This window comes from Canis lupus, chromosome 18 (assembly GCF_003254725.2).
Source record: "Canis lupus dingo isolate Sandy chromosome 18, ASM325472v2, whole genome shotgun sequence".
Classification (NCBI taxonomy): Eukaryota; Metazoa; Chordata; class Mammalia; order Carnivora; family Canidae; genus Canis; species Canis lupus.
The window spans coordinates 32,333,051-32,348,090 of record NC_064260.1 but is presented as its reverse complement, the minus strand read 5'-3'; the positions used below and the strand labels follow the sequence as shown (position 1 = coordinate 32,348,090).

General features: G+C 50.8%; 1 protein-coding gene across 6 annotated transcripts in view; it reads right to left on the bottom strand.

The window, feature by feature from the left end:
• PAMR1 (peptidase domain containing associated with muscle regeneration 1) overlaps positions 1 to 15,040 on the bottom strand; it is a 158,375-nt gene that overhangs the window by 128,113 nt on the left and 15,222 nt on the right. The gene's annotated exons all lie outside the window — the stretch shown is intronic.

Sequence of the window (15,040 nt, the reverse complement as noted above, 5' to 3'; positions counted from 1 at the left end):
AAAATAAAGAGCAGAGTTATCATGAATAGTTCTAAAGGATTATGATAAGTGATCCTTCCCTAGAGTGATTCTCTCCCCTGGACTATGATTCTAGCAGATACTGAAGCATTTCCACCCTGGTGACATTTACTTTAGATCTTGTCCCAGCTCACCGCCCAACCTCGATGGCTGCTCTGTTGTCGCCACCTTCAGAAGAACAAACATAGGATTTTCTAGTGTTTGCAGCATTTCTTAAACCAAAGAAATTTTGCCCGGGAGGGCGGGGAGGTTACCCTCTGGCTGCTGCTGAGTTCCTGCTGGGGTAGTTGATTCTGCTCCTTGAAAGGACAAGGAAGTGAGAAGTTCCTTTCTCTGCCTCCTGTCTCGCTGTGACTGCAGCTTTGAGGGTAACTGTATGACAAGGGCAATAAACATTCCACCCCCCGAGGCAATGGGGTGGAACATGACATATAGAGAGGCTGGGTAGTGGCGCACATCAGTCTACCTGGTGCTTGGAGATCCTTTGGGATGAGAGGTGCTCTATAACCGTAAGTTATGGAGACGCTTAATCAACTATTCTCCCACCGACTTGTGTTCTGTCCGTGATTTACTGGCACCTCTGTTTACCTACAGGATAATGGTCCTGGTGGAAGAGAGTATGAGGAAATAAATGACTGGGTGGGTGATTAATTGTCCTGGCGCAGCACAGAGTCCAGTACCAAGATCATTATTTCTATTGTATGACAAGAAAGAAAGAAGGAACAGTGAAGCAGTGTGCATAAATAACAGGAGAAAGATTTCCTCGCTGCTCAGGAAAGTTCTGCTATCCCATTCTTTTCCGACTACCTGAAGGGGCCTATTCCACAGTCTGAATTCTCATCTCATTCCTAAGCACTTCAGAAGTGCTAACTCCTTTAGCAGGGAGCTAGGGAAGTTTGGGCTGATGGTTCCTATCCCATTCACTGCCAAGGACAAAGGCGTGGGGGGGATGCAACTTGGCCCTTTCTGGAGTTTGACAATACAGACTGTCGCTTAGGAGGAGGCTCTGCACTCTGACAATAAGAGGCGGTAGGGAAGATGAGAAATTTGGATTGAATGAACACTAGGAGCAAAGACCGAGTGATACACAGGAAGGCAGAGGGCACAGCAGGGCATCAGCTTTGAGCATCTTAATTAATGAAAATGAGCACCCAACCCCAACGTTTGAAACCCCCACTATATATTAGAAACACTTCACTTAGGAGCCTTAAGAAAATCCCAGCGCCAGGTCTCATCCTTGACCCAGGAGAGCAGAAACTCGGGGAGGGAAGCCGGGCACGGAACCTCTGTAAACCACTGATCTAATGGAAATGGGATTCCTCAGCCCCAGAGGTAAGCGTTTGGGAGCCCTGGGCACTGATTTCACTGGGGAGTCCCTCGTTAGCCTAAGGAGAAGAGCGATGCCCGGGCTGCTGGGGACTGTACTAGCTCCAACGTCACTGCTTCCAAATGGGGCAAATAAATCACGGACGAAGGACAGCACCTCATTTTAACCAGCCGGGGTTTTAATAGCCCATCAGCCCCGGTTTAAATGCTTTTTGATAGCACTGCACATTTGACCTTAAGCAAAGCACTTGGATTCAACCTTGACATTTACCGTAATTAAACAAAGAAGATTTTTCTCATTAAATATTATTTTTGTTTCTTGGACCATAAACTGAAAGGCGAATGAGATTGTTTCAGTCAATGCCGTGGCCTGACCCTCCGCCCCACAGCTGTTAGCAGCTACAAGCCCCCCATGCGCCCTCAGCTGAAGGCCCCAGGCAGTGGGCATGTCCCGTGGGCTCTCCTTGCCACTGCCAGCTGCTGGCCAATGTCACAGGGGCCAGTGTCCTCCAAAGAGAGGATGGGTAGGGCGGCAGGGAGAGACAGACTCCGCCCCCACCCCTCCCAAATCTCATAGATGGGATCTTTAACTCCCCGGAACCCTCACCCAACTGAGACAGGAAAGTGGGTCATTCTGGGCAATATGGGCTGGGTTCATGGGGAAACCCTCGGCTCCCTCCTCGTCCACAGCAGGGAGGCCCTGGCCCTCATTTTGTAAAGTATTATCTCATTTCCCTGCCATGACTCACGGGACCAGCAGTGGGTAGCACAAGTTGCGACCATCCCAGGTTGGGTTCCTCAAAGTCCCTGCAGGAATTGGAATCAAGAAAAAGGGGGTATGATTTTGTTTGGATCCCCGGACTTGAATGATAGACGTGCTCCAGTTGCCACATGAGTCAAGAAGTGGAGGAAGCAAGGCTCCAGGGAATGAGAATGGAACAGAGGAAGGGTGCACAACGGACCTGACAGGAAGCAGGGGGCTGCTTCTGAGCTGAAAGAGCCGGAGAGTCTTTCACTGACATGTTCGTTTGTTGGTGTTTGTGGGTTTCTTCCCCTGCTCTTGTAAGGGTTTCACAGTAGAAGGAGAGCAATGACTACATCAAGGGCATTGTTCCTGGTTGTGCACACCTGAGCTGCAGTGCGCAGTCTGGCCCCACTACTGCTACCACAGAGCACTGGGAGGAGAGAGGTCTTTCTTGCCTCCACGTCTTGGAAGGAGGAGTATCCACCTCCCCCCTCTCCTTCCTCCCCCAGCTCCACATTGGGAGAAAGTGAGGAACCGTCCCAAGGACACCAGTCACTTTAGCATGTGATTCCCTGTCCCTAAGGAGCCATCGTTATGACAAGACGGCAGCCAAAAACTTGAGGGCTGATATTCAGAAAGATGGTTTGAGTCTCTCCCTCTATCAGCTACGGCAGGTCGCAGAAAGATCTGAGAGAGGCACCCAGAATCCAGTTTGTGCGTGAAGGAGCTGAGCCAGGGCGTGGTCTTTCCCAGCCGTCGAGAGACCGGCGGAAGGCCTCAACCTGGAGAGCGTGCCCTTGCTCCACTTTCTGTCCGTTCCCTTACCTGTCACACTAGAACATTCCAAGAGCTGTTCGAGCTGAGGATTTCGGAAGACAAACCAGCCTTGCCAAGACGAGGAGAGGAAAGATTGGAGAGTTGCCCAGTGGGAACTCACACGGTGTCTCTGTGATGGGTGCAGCCTGGAGAGCTGACTGTCCCAGTGTGGCTCAGCTCTGCTCAATCTGTGGTCGGCTGGTCCTGCACCAACCTCTCATCCCCTCAGCCCTGCCAGACCAGTCCATGGCTTTTCAGACCAGACCCATTAGTTCCTTGAGAATTCTCTCCGAGTGATGTGTCAGTTCTAATACTGTCTCTGGCTCTGGACTCGCTTCCTGCAAATGCAATCCTTAACACCCGGTTGCGGTTTCAACCACATCTCTACCACCCTAGCTCTTTCTGTTCTTACTAGCTACTGCACAGATCCATGCCACGGCTTGAATCACAACTCTCACCATCAGTTCTGCAAATCTGGCTTTCATACAGCTATCACTACTGCACACCTGCAATGTGCTAGGCACAGCAGTAGACATTCCAAATGCATTTCATTTCATTTCACCCTTACAAGGTTGCAAAGTGAGTAATTTGCAAATCCATGATTTAATCCCACCATGGTGCACTGCTTCCTTATATCTGCCCTAACCACAAAGCTGCCTGTGGCCTCACGCCAATGCCTTTCATCCCGCTTCCTCCTCCTCCTCCTCCTGCTGCTGCTGCTGCTGCTGCTAGAGAATGAGAGCCTCTCTATCACTCTGACTTGTCACCATCATTGTTGTGTGAAGAGAAAGACGTCTGGATTAAGCGCCAACTGGATAAATCTCACCTACCCCTAGAGACCCTTCATTTGCTGTGTCCTGTTATCAACTGCATCAACAACAATCACGTAAGTGTGTCTGTTCAATATACACTCCTTTGGGTTGTCTATGAAAAAAGATGAACTAGGTGTTTGAGCGTTTACATGCCAGTGCACATTACCCTCCACTGCCGTCCCAGGAGACCTGTCCGACTATCAGCTATCCTGCAAAACTGACTTAAGCAGACTGGAAATGCAAAACCAGCAAATGCTTTCCAGAATTCTGTCAGTCTTGCTTTAACATTCGAATTGTTGGGACATTTTACAGTTGGTCCACACGGATGATGAAAGCCTTTTGTCTCGTGCATCCCACTTCCTTGTTTCTATTGGTAGTTTGAACCTTCTCTTTTAGAACACGACCCTGGTTTTGTCCTTCCTAAACATTCCCCTGCTTGTCACTGGTTAGGTCTCTAGCCCCTTCGGGTAGTCACCGCTAAGTGCTTGAGGCATTAATTAATCATGCCTTTCTCCCCTCCAGATTCTGAAGAAATTGAGAAACACACGGAGGCATCAGAAAGAGGTCCTAGTAACAGGTGGATGACTGGCTTCCCGGACTGGTGTGTGGGGACTGACCCTGAGGCCCGAGTGAATTTTGCACTCCTTCCTCTCTGAATTATGCTGAGACATCGCTTCAACAGTCACAGCAGCTGGACAACAGCAGGCCTCTCCCCTCCAGGGCAGAGCTGGCCCCAGAAGAGGCAAGAGCAGAAGGATGTATGCCGGCCCCAGGCCATCAAGCCAGAGAAAGGCAGCACAGAGAGTGCGGAAGTTTGAGCTGCAAGTTCCTCCCATCCCTGCACGCGTGTGCCCTTGCAATACGGGGTCACCCCTGCTCCCATCAAGAAATAGATTTCATCCCTCAACTCTCTTTTGAATCTAGGCCGCCTTGGCGACTCGCTTTGGCCAACGGAAAGTAGTGGAATGACATTATGCAATTTCTGAGCTGAGACCAAAAGAGCCCTCTGCATGCTCCCTCTTCAAGCCCAGATGCCAAGTGAGGAAGCCTCAGCTGGCTTTCACCAAGGATGAAAACCAGCGTGCCCCAGCTGCAACCTCTGGCAACTCTGAACCTGTGAATGACATCATCCGGGAGCGGCGAACCCCCATCAACATGCCAACTGACCACCGGCACATGGGCGAACCCAATTATTATACCACAGAGAACCAAGAATAACAATTTTGACTGGGTTCTGCCTAAATTGCCGGCCCACCAAATCTTGAGCAAATAAACTCAGGCACTAACTGAGAGCACGCTCAGTAATTGCTAATGCAACCTCACCGATCAGCTAAGTCTCTCTGGTATAGGAGTAGTGTGGCTCTAAGATGGTTTTCTATGAAAATGTGACGGGTGGGAGAATTTTCCCACCGCAAGCTATGAACCCTGCTCCTACCATGTATGCTGAAGTCCTCCGTAAACACAAGGAGGGTATTCTTTAAACTCTGACCCTTACTCCAGAGCTAATGAAAAGTGGTGTATTTGTTTCCTATTGCTGCCGTAACAAATTAACACATACTTGGTGGCTTAGGATGGCACAGATGTTATTAGCCTACTTTTCTAGAGGTCAGAAGTCTGAAACGGGTTAAAATCAAGGTATCAGCAGGGCTGCATTTCATCTGGATACCAGAGGGAAGATTCTTTTCCTTGTGTTTTCCAGCTGTTAGAGGCTGCCCACATCTCTTGGCTTATGACCTCCTTGTGTCTTCAAAGCCAACTGGTTGAATTGTTCCCAGTCATTAATTCTTCAACCTCCCTCTACCACACTTACTGCCACTTTTGATTACCTTGGGCCCACGAGGATAACCCAGGAGACTCTCCCTATTTTAAAATCACCTGTGAAGCACGCCTGACTCCCCTTTGCCGAGTAACAAACATTTTCACAGGTTCCAGGGACTTGGACTTGGACATCTGGACATCCTTATGGTGTGATGGGGGGGGTGTGTGTGTGGCACTATTCCATCCAACACAAACAACAATCACAGAGCAGTATCGTGCTCCTCAGTGAGGACTAACCCTCAGTTCTCTGCTTGCACCTCTCCTAACGGTTTCAAAGCACCCTAAAAGTAGGGTACCAAGAAGCCCTATTTTTATGGCATCTTGGAGTTGATCATGTAGGACAGAAACGGGACCTTGTTGAAAACAAAATATATTTTATCTCTTGCTTCACTCTAATAGTCCTGCGAAGGCCAAGTTGACAAATGGCCCAGCTTCCCTCTCAATCATGTTGCCAATAACAACATTGAAATGGTGCTTGGGGCCTTCAGGCTGGACCCCGTCAACAAGACAGGCCTCACTGAGTAAGAGGCAATCTGTCTCGGTCTGTCAGATGCTACAAGATTTCTGATGGCAATGATGGGGAGAGTGGTGGGAGAGAAGTAGCACAGCAAGCTTCCCTGCCAGAAGCCAGAGAAGGAGACGGATGCATTAAAGAGTGCAGAACTCTTCTGCTTGCTTGGCCATTTCCTTCTTGTAACGGAATGCTAAAAAGATGGTTATAAAGAGGACATCTGTACAGGGAGGTGTGTGGACTCATTTCATCCGCTGAATTGGTGCAAGATGCTATAGGTCATCTCTACAAATGTGATGGGCATTCATTCACCCAGACCCCATAGATAAAGAACATGAGAGCGGAAGTACCATGTAGTACCTTTAGAGGAATGTGTGCAAAGGGAGAAAATGGGCCAATCATGGTAGCATGGCTCTATTGAGTGTGCGTGTGTGTACGTGTGTGTGTTTGGGGAGGACAGTTGAGCACAAAAAGACCAGCAGCAGGGACGTCTGGGTGGCTCAGTGGTTTAGCGCCTGCCTTCGGCCCAGGGCGTGATCCTGGAGTCCTGAGATCAAGTCCCACATCCAGCTCCCTGCATGGAGCTTGCTTCTCCCTCTGCCTGTGTCTCTGCCTCTCAATCTGTGTCTCTCCTGAATAAATAATAACAATCTTTAAAAAAAAAAAAAAAAGACCAGCAGCAGACCTGAGAATAAGTCTCTCACCATGTCAATCAGGATAATTTGAAAACAGACTATGGAAGAGAACTCAATGCCAAGGCCGGGTGCCAGAGGGAGTCAGAGAAGAAACTGTGAGACGGCTATACCCCACCCTTGCCAGACTCGAGTGAAGACCTTGGGCAAGCTATTTAACTTGGTGTTTTTCATCTATAAAGTGAGAGTGACAATAAGTACTTGCTTCACAGTATCCTGTAGGAGACTGTTACCCTGCATGCCCCCCAGTGAATCCCCTCTCTCAGTGCCCATGCCCTGGCCTATCTCTATCCCCCACTGATGCTAGACTTTGTCACGTGATTTGCTTTGACTGATGGGACTTCATCCAATGGGACACCTACAGAGGCTGACGAGTGTTTGCACACTAGGGTGTGCCCTCTTGGAAGACTACCATCACCATCTAAGAAACCTAGGATATCATGCCGGGAAGGCCACACGGAGGAGAACCGAGATACCCCACCGGCAGCCCTGGCTAATCACCAGATGTGTCGTGACCGCCAGAGAGTCACCCTCCGGGGTCACTTTACCCTAGTTGAGCCACATGGGCAGATGACAGCAGTCCTTGAGTGGCCCCAAGCAAAACCAAAGAACAACTGCCCCGCTCAAGTTGCAGAATGCCCATCACATTTGTAGATGATCCTTTGTCTATTGTACTTTCAGTGAATGAGATAAGCCCATGTGCCTACCTGGCACACATGTCCTCTTTTTAATCATTCCCTTAGCATCCAATTATAAACAGCAAATGGCCAAGCAGGCAGAAAAGTTCTGTGGAGGGATCTTTAATCCATCCACCTTCTCTGGCCTCTGGCAAGGTAGCCTGCTGCATTACTGCGTTTACTGCAGAATAAACAGTTGCTGTTTTAAACTACTAAATTTTGGGATGGTTTGCTGTGTAGCGGTAGTTAGCCAATCCAGGCTCTTGTCGGGATTAAATCAGATAACGCAAAGCACTCGGCACAGCTCCCAGCACAGAAAGTGTTCCGTGCGTGGGGACGATCACCTTGCATCAAGTCCAGGTCTATTCAACCCTTTTACCTGTTACCGCCCTCACTGCACCCACCTTACTCCTTTCTCTATACCCACGCCAACAAATAATACCAGGTCATGAAAAATCATAGGTTTGAATCTTTTTTTTTTTTTTTTTAGTGTTTTATATAAAATTATTTTCATGTGGGACACCTGGGTGGCTCAGTCAGTTAAGCATCTGCCTTTGGCTCAGGTCATGATCCCGGGATCCAGGGATCGAGTCCCACTTTGGGGTCCCGGCTTTGTGAGGAGCCTGCTTCTCCCTCTGCCTGTGTCTCTGCCTCTCTCTCTCTCTCATTAATGAATAAATAAATCTTTATAAAATATTTTCGTGTACTAAAGCAAAATCATTAAAAACCATATAGTGGGGATCCCTGGGTGGCGCAGTGGTTTAGCGCCTGCCTTTGGCCCAGGGCACGATCCTGGAGACCCCGGATCAGGTCCCACGTCGGGCTCCCCGTGCATGGAGCCTGCTTCTCCCTCTGCCTGTGTCTCTGCCTCTCTCTCTCTCTCTCTCTCTCTGTGTGTGACTATCATAAATAAATAAATAAATAATTTAAAAAAAAAAAAAAAAAAAAAAAAACCATATAGTGCTAAGAATCTTAAAATGAAAGTCAGTAGTCCCTTGTCCTACACTCCCACCCTCAATCCAACTTCTCATTTTAGGAGGCCCGTGGCACACTCATACCAAAATCAGGCAAATACTGTACAATGCAAAAGTGAAAACTGTGAACACAGGTGCAAAAATCCTTAACAAAATGCTAGCACACTGAATCCAGGTCATGATCAAGTCCTGCATCCGGCTCCCCCCAGGAAGCCTGCTTCTCCCTCTGCCTGTGTCTCTCTGCCTCTCACTCTTTGTCTCTCATGAAAAAATAAATTCAAAAAATTTAAAAAAAGAAAACAGCATGTCCCCCACCAAAGTGCTTGCACACAATTCTCCATCTCTGAGTTTGCTTATGAGAAATCCAACTTGAAAAGGTATACTAAGTGCTGTTGGCTTCTGCAAGAAGGCGGTGCAATCTGATCTGTGTATAGAAAGAGTTCTGGCCACGTGTTATCAATACGGGGAAGACCTTGAGGGCCTGAAGAGCAGTCAGGAGGCTGGTGCCTAAGGGGATGGTGAGAGACAGCAGCAGAGCCCGGCCAGGAGGATGCCAAGCAGGAGGCGGGCCTGAGGCTGAGTGCGGGTGGAAGTGACTAGGTTTGGGATTCAGAGACTAATGCGAATGGGGACAGAGGTAGGATGGGAGGAGGAACCTGTGCCATCCTGAGGTTCTGAGCCTGGACAACTCTGAATGGTGATGTTCCTCCTACGATAGAAAAATCCAAGGTGTGTGGGGGTGCTGGGTGGCTCAGTCGGTTCAGGGTCCACCTTCAGCTCAGATCATGATGCTAGGGTCCTGGGATCGAGCCCTGCATTGGGCTCGCTGCTCAGCGGGGAGTCTGCTTCTCCCTCTGCCTCTGCCCTTGCTCGAGCTGTGTGTGTGTGTGTGTGTGTGTGTGTGTGTGTGTGTGTGTCTTTCATGATCTCTCAAATGAATAAATAAATAAAGAAAGAAAATCCAACAGAGAAATAAGGTGAGGAAGAAGGGAGGTCAACCCTGTGGAGTCTGTTTGCCCTCCCTGACCTCTGGGAACCTTTGACTCTTCTGAGAGCGATTCCCCAGAGCACTCACCTGGTGTGGAGCCCCAGGTCCTCCACCATCTGGCCTGCTCCTCCCTTCCAGCTCCTTCCCTGTCCCCCCTCCTGTACCCATCCACGCTGAGCCTCTGGGCGACCTCAAGCCTGGCTGATGTGTTCCCACCGCAGGGCCTTGGTGCTCAGCAAGCTTCCCTCCCATTCTCCTCGTGGAGGCTGGTGCACACTCCCGCAGGTGCACACTCCCGCTGTTGCACGCTCCTGCTGGGCCCGACGCACCTTCAGGTAGGGTGTGTGCTTTCGTGGCACCCGCCTGCGGCTCCTGGAAGGGAATCAGCTTTGCTCGTAGGCCCTCACCCACGGCCCCGCCCGGGGCCCAACCCACCGCATCCACGGACAGGCCCTGGAACCGGGCAGCCGGCCGAGGGCCCTCTGGCCTGCCCCCCCCCCCCCCACCACCAGAGGCCCTGGCAAAGCGGGCAAGCCATTCCCCTGAACTCCAACCCGGACCTGCTGCCTCCCTGTCCAGTCCGGGCTGCCCTGGGGGTTCCAGAACATCTCACGGGGAGCCACAGACCTCGTGCCGCCCATCAGCGCCTGACAAAGGAGGCCAACCACGCGTGAGTGTTGAGTGAATGAATGAATGAATCAATCAATCAATCAATCAGAGGAATGAATGGCTTGGATCCCTTACATAGAAGACCAACAGAATGGGCCGGGGGGCTCCTGGGTCGGAACCACGCAGCGGCAAGCGGCAGGTGGGCCCTGGCACCTGGCAGGCGGGCATCTCACCCGAGGCACGGACGTCCCAGGCGGTGGCCTGTCCCCGCCTCCACCTGCTGCGGGTCTCGGCGGTCCCGCATCCAAGGGGCAAACGGAGACCGGACGAGGAGCTCACCTACCCTGGTGATTTCCTTCTGCTTGGGGAATTTTTTTTTTCTTTTTGGTCTGAGGACAGACGCTGCGGTCCCATGCACAGGGGCAGAGAAGGGAGAGGCACGGAGGTGGGTCGGGACGTCTCCTCTCCCTCGGCCCAAGAGGCACTGCAAGAGGGGAGAAGGCAGGCGTGCATGCAGAGGTGGGGCGGGTCTGGGGCTCCCCCGGGCCCCGAGGGGCGAGGGTCTGCACCTCCCAGGGTGCTCCCAGCTCTAGAACAAGAGACAGGGAGACAGAGAGCCTAAAAGGCCCCAACACCCTGCATCTGAATCCCACACCTGCCATTTAGCACACGGGTGACCTTGGGCCGGCTGTTGAGCCCCTCCAGGCCTCAGTTTCCTCATCTGCAAGCTGGGCTCTCTCTTGGACAGCGGGAGGCCCTGGAAAGTGCAGCCCCCGCCCGGAGCGGGCGGCTGTCACCGGTGGCTGTGGGTTGCGGGGCCCTTTACGGGTTTACCATCAAGGGAAAGCTTCTCGGGCTAAGGATGGAAGCTGGTTCTGTCCCCAGAGGAGTGACGATCACTAATCCAGCCCTGCTTAGGGCGGCTCTGGCATCCCCGTGGCGGGATGGGGGTACGAAGCAGGGGCTGGGCTGCTCTGGGCACAGGCCGCCTGGGCCCTCCCGCGCCCTCCCGCCAATTCCTGACTCCCACTTAGATCCAATAGACTTGGATTTAACGAGCTGGCTGTTAGACTCTAAATACACACCGTATGGCCAGGAGATGCAACGTTTCCTGCGAAGGAGCAACCAGAGGGCCCCCCTCTCCTCCATCCCTGGTGTGTCTCATGTACGGCTTTGAATAATTAATTTGCCATTTCGATGATACACAATGACCGGCCTATTAAGCCAGGATCCAGCATTTATTAAATGCTAACTTAGTGGCAGGCAAGCAAAACCTGAGTCAATAGTTGCCTTGCCGGTTATTAAAAGCTCCTGTCCCTGAGGATCTGTGGGGGAGGCAGGCCATGTGGTCGGCGGAGGCAGTGAGCTGGCGGGCAGAGGGGAGGCGGGAGCATCCAGGAGCATCGGGGAGGCCATGCGGAGCCTCACCCTGCTGGGGACCGGGAGGGCACGACTGGGGCAGGTGGAGGTCGGTGCCAGAGCAACCGCCTGAAGTTCCCACCAGCGGTGAACCACCCCTGAAGCAGCGAGCTGGGACATCTGCTTTTCGTTTGGGCTTTCTGGAAGCTATTTATTGCCCAGAGATGGGGCTTAGAGGCAGGAAAGGTATGTGGAACTCGGTGGGGATCCCAATATGAGGGGAGAACTGAAGAACACAGTCCCGCGTTGTTGGCCGCCCAGGGTGGATGTTAACAGCATGGGTTTTGAAGGGGAACCATTAGGGTGCTATGAATGGCACATAAAAGACACGCCAACTCCAACCAGTTTAGATATTAAGGGAGGTCATTGTCACCCAATAGGAAATTCAGGAATTGACAAGTTTCTCAGTTGAGACTAGACTCGGCTACATATAAAATTCAAATAGCAGTGGCTTAAACAGGATAGAGGTTTAGATTCCTCTCAAAGGAAAGAAGCCCAGAGGTGAACAGCCAACAGCTGGGATGGCAGCTCCACAGTCAGCAGGGACCCATGGCGCCCCACATGCTGTGTGGGGACACTGCTCCATGCTGCCCTGGGGTCCACTCACCAGTTCCCTGCTTACACCAACAGAACCTTTGAAAAAGGTGTGTCTCTAGCTGGCTCACTCCCTCAGAGCCCAGCAAAGCCCTGGAGCCCCCCTGCCCTTCCCCGTCTGGTGCCATGACCTTGGTTCTTCATGCACGGTTTTCCCAGCACCCCATAATCATTCTCCTCCACAGCCCTGCACCCATAACCTCAGAGGTGCTGTTCTGGAGTATACCCAACCATCCACTGTCCTGCTTCTCAATCTGGGAAATCCACTGCCCTCCTCCTGCCATTTTCTTCTTTCCCCACCATCACCACAAACACGGACCACTCCTGCTCCATCATTCCAGACTAGAACCTGACAGCTCCCTAATATCCCTCCCACCTCATCCCCCAACCCCATCACCCTTATAGCTCTATTGACTTAGCCCAAGCCAATCAGCATTCTCTAGCCAAAGAGACTCTGTTCAGAATGAACATATATTTTGAGTCAATGAGGATCGAGGGGAAATTCTTCAGGAAACTTCTAGGGGGAAAAAAACTGTCTTCCTCTAGGTAAGGTAGAGGTAAAACCTGGAACTGCTGCCTCCATTTTGCCACCATGGGAAGCCAAACTGATGTACACAGAGCAGAACACAACACTTGAGAGATGACCAGGTGTTTGATGCCGTTGGTAAGGCCTCAGCTCGAACCAACTCAGATCTTCTTTTTTTTTTTTTTTTTTTTAAATTTTTTATTCATTTATGATAGTCACAGAGAGAGAGCAAGAGAGAGAAGCAGAGAGAGAAGCAGGCTCCATGCACCGGGAGCCTGATGTGGGATTCGATCCCGGATCTCCAGGATCGCGCCCTGGGCCAAAGGCAGGCGCCAAACCGCTGCGCCACCCAGGGATCCCCCAACTCAGATCTTCTAATTACTTGTGCCTGAAATCAATATTTTTATTGCCTAAGCCATCCAAAGGGGTTTTTCATAGTTAGAACATAAAAAGATCCAAGTGACCAAGGAGTCACCTAGAAATGGTCCAGCTCTTAGAAAGGCCTTACCCCCACCCCCCAAAAAAAAGAGAAAGGCCTTACCCCTCCCTGAAGTCAGGGGAAGAGGATGAGAAATACCTACCCAACCTCAGGACCTAATTAGGCTTTTCAAGGAATTCAGCCAAAATCTAAAAGCCCAGATCCTTCTATGAAAATTCATCTGTCCATCCATCCACTCAGCCACTCATGCACTGAGAATTCCAAATCCAGCCTCCTTAGGTCCCTCCATAGCTCAGCATCAGTATCGAGGCTCCATCCTCATGCAAACAGAGCCACTCTGCAAGCCTTGGGCCAACTCAGGTGATACCTCTGAGTATCACTCAGGGTTCTCCAGAGAAATAGAAGCAGTAGGATCTAGATGGACATACAGAGAGGAGATGACAGGAATTACAGGAATTATGGCTCAAGAAGTCCCATAATCTGCCACCTACAAGCTAGAGAACCGGGAAAGCCAGTGGTGCAATCAGTTCAGGTCCAAAGGCCTGAGCATCCGGGGGCCAATGGTTTAAGTCCTAGTTGGAGTCTAAAGGTCCAAGAACCAGGAGCACCAATGTCCAGGAGCAGGAGAAAACAGATGTCCCAGTTCAAGTAAAAGAAAGTTCTCCCACCCGTGTTGGTGAAAGGGATCTTCTTTCCTTGGTCCGCAGTTTCAAATGCTAGTCCCTTCTAGAGACACCCTCACAGACACACCCAAAAGGTTTCACCAGCTGTCGGGGCACCCCTGAGCCCATTCAAATTGCTGCAGAAAATTAATGATCACACCCTGGCTCCTGTCTTAATGTCGTACAAGCCCCTCCCCCCTTCCTTCCCATCTCTGCTGCTACCAGCCAAGCTCAGACCCTTCGCATCTTCATTCCTGGCCCACCAGGGCAGCTTCTTAATGGACACCCATTAAGAAGTCTTTTGACAATCTGGTGCCATGAAGCATGAATCATTCGCTCTAAAGCGCTCCCTTGGTCATTCCAGTCTGCTCAAAAATGCATGCTGAGTATAATGAATTTAAGCACGTCAGGAATATATAAAAACAGTTTTAAAAGAAAAAGAGGAAAGTTCTTTCTCTTCAAATTCCCTTTCCCCAAGGCTACCGCTGATAACAGTTAGGTATGTATCCTTCTGGACTCTTTCCTAGGTATATATATTTTTTAAACTTTTTTCCCCCCAAACAAAGACAGTATATAGCTTTACTAACGTGACTACACTGCAAGAGGGACTTGCCCTAAAATCACATAAAAAAAAAAAAAAATCCTTTCGTGGTTCCTTAGGGCCATATTCACTCAAAATAATGGAAATTTAAATTCAATGGCCCTGCTGGGGGAGTGTTCTGAAGCCCACAACTCCCATTTTTGTTGCTGTTGTATTTCTGTTGCTTCATTCTCTGCTGGTTTAATTAGTGCACGGTAGCGTCTGAAGCAATGTCATTTCTATTCCAGTTATGGCCAGAGGCAGTTAGCACAAAATTCACAATATTTTTAATTCCAATAGAACTGTTCGGTCTAATGGTCCTATTCCAGCAACTTCAGAGGTTAGAACACCCCGCATCTGAAGCTGCCGACAAGGAAAGACGACTTCCAGTGGGGGACCTTAGAAGGAGGGCTCTTCACAGGGCTCCCATGGCTGGGTAGGAGCTTCTGGCAAGTTCATGGAACCACCCCCCGAAAGCGTAGACGCCAAGGCTTGGCTTAAAATTGTGTTATTACAGCGCTGGCTTGGGGAGAAGATGTTGCATTAGAATTCCCAATTTGCGGTCGTTAGGGCTGAGACTGCTTTCAGTTCTGCATCCAGGTCCCAGAGCAGCGGGGGCGGGCAGCGGAGCTGGGCCGTGGGTCCTTCTGAGCTGGCTTCCCAACGCGGAGAAGCTGGGAGGTCCCGGTGACCCGGTGACACGCTGGCCCAGGTTTCAGTGCAGCGCTACCGTTTAGAAACCGTGCCAGCTTGAGGGGGACCCTGAAGCTTACGAACCCTGGCTTCCCTGTTTATAGACATACCACCCCCTCCCCGAAAAGGGCTTGTTAGGGT